Here is a 2,339-nt window from a genome sequence, read left to right as displayed (position 1 = left end):
AGCCACAAGAAAGCAAACAAGGGTCATCCAGGCCCTTTTTTTTTTCTTTCTTGCCCATGTATCCACCTTGATATCTCCCTCCCCAAATGCCTCTCTCTGTCACCGCAGACCCCCTCTAAAGGTAAGAAGAATAAAGGTAACATTTTTAAAAGAAACACATAAAATAAATTTGAAGACTAGCTTATAAAACAATGAACGCTGAACTCCTTACAACATGAGGGTCAGAGACAAAAACAGAATATAAAATACAAAATACAGAATATACTAAAACTGAACATACAACATGACATTGCTTCCTAAAAAGTATACGGAGGGGAAAAAAAGATTCAAAGGAAAAAGGCTGAGTGGGGATAGTGGTAGCTTCAAGCAGTAAGGATATGGGTGGTTATCATTTTTTTCCTAAGGTTTTCTATATTTTCAACACTGTATGAAGTGATTAGTAGTATATTTACCCTGAGAAAAATTTTATAGAAATATATAAAGTAATAATACACACGTAAATAAAGGGGCCTGTGCCTTTCATTTGGCAGGGTATATTGGCCTCTGCCAGTTAAAATACCAGAAACCTAATTCAATTTAACCTGGAAGTCCTCAAAAAATTAAACAGGGGAGCACCTGGGTGGCTCAGTCAGTTGAGCGTCCGACTTCGGCTCAGGTCATGATCTCGCAGTTTGTGAGTTCCAGCCCCGTGTCGGGCTCTGTGCTGACAGCTCAGAGCCTGGAGCCGGCTTCAGATTCTGTGTCTCCCTCTCTCTCTGCCTCTCCCCTGCTCACACTCTCTCTCTCTCTCAAAAATAAATACACATTTAAAAAATGTTTTTTTAAATGTGACATCAAGGGGCACCTGGCTGGCTCAGTCAGTTAAGTGTCCGACTCTTGATTTCGGCTCAGATCATGATCTCACAGTCATGAGATGGAACCTTGCCACAAGCTCTTCGCTGAGTGTGGAGCCTGCATTGGGTTCTTTGTCTCCCTCTGTCTGCCCCTCCCTTACCCACGCACGTGCTCTCACTCTGTCTTTCTCTCTCTCAAAAATAAATAAACATTAAAATAAAAAAAGTTAAACACAGAGTTAACATATGGCCCAGCAATTCCACTCCTAGGTATATACCCAACAGAACTGAAAACATATGCCGACACAAAAAAAAACGTTCATAACGGCATTATTCATAATAAACAAAAAGTGGAAACAATCCAGATGTCTATCAACTGATGAAAGGATGAACAAATGGTGGTAATGTGTACAGTGGAAGGCTAGCCAGTCGTCAAAAGGAACACAAAATACTGACACACGCCAGAGCAAGGATGAACCTTGAAAACATGCTGAGTGACAGAAGCCAGACACAAAAGGCCATACATTGTATGATCCCATTTATATGAGATGTCCAGAATAGGCAAATCTACAGACAGAAAGTAGATTAGTGGTTGCCAGGGACTGAGGGGAGAAGGGAAATGCGGATAGATATAAGGTTTCTTTTTGTGGTGATGAAAATGTTCTGGAATTTGACTGTGGTGATGGTTGTACAACCTTATGAGTATACTGAAACCACTGGATCATATACTTTAAAAGGATAAATGTTCTGGTACATGAATTATATCTCAATTAAAAATGTTTATTTATCCATTTCAAGAGAGAGAGAGAGAGAGCAGAGGAGGGGCAGAGAGAGAGAGAGAGAGAGAGAGAGAGAGAATCCCAAGCAGTCTCCACACCACCAGCGCAGAACCTTATGCAAGGCTCAAACTCACAAACCGCGAGACATGAGTTGAAACCAAGAATCGGTCGCTTAACCGGCAGAGACACCCAGGCGCCCCTATATCTAAATTTTAAAAAAAATTTGTTCTGGAACACTGTCTTGTAATTGCCTGTATATGTATTCGTCTCTCCCAGGAGGTTGTGGGCATCTTGAGGATAAGGTGCTGTCATTGTTCTCTGGTTTTCCAACACTGAGTAGAGGACCTGGAACACAGTGGGCACATGATATTGGTTAACTGAATGATTTGAGAGTCCTCTTCCCACAATCCCAGGGCTACCTGGCTGGCTCTTCTCCCCACCCTCATTGAACCATCTGGGTGTTAGAAACTCTAATCCAGGTATAGTATATTCTGGAACCAAAGAGTGGCGTGGCTTATGGTTTGAATACCAACTGGTGGGATCACATTGTTTGACCCCATTGAGGCTTGTCTTGGAGGCATATTGAGTTCAGTAAAAGGGCTGCCACTGACCCCTCGGGGGTCCTTACTCTCCCCCTATTGCAGTATTCACCAGGAATAACCCTCCTTCTTTGGAGGTGGCAACAGATTCTGGGAACCTCATTTTAATAGGCTTTCTGGTTATTCCC

The sequence above is a fragment of the Leopardus geoffroyi genome, chromosome D2 (genome assembly GCF_018350155.1).
Source record: "Leopardus geoffroyi isolate Oge1 chromosome D2, O.geoffroyi_Oge1_pat1.0, whole genome shotgun sequence".
NCBI lineage: Eukaryota > Metazoa > Chordata > Mammalia > Carnivora > Felidae > Leopardus > Leopardus geoffroyi.
Note: the sequence above shows the minus strand (reverse complement) of the source record.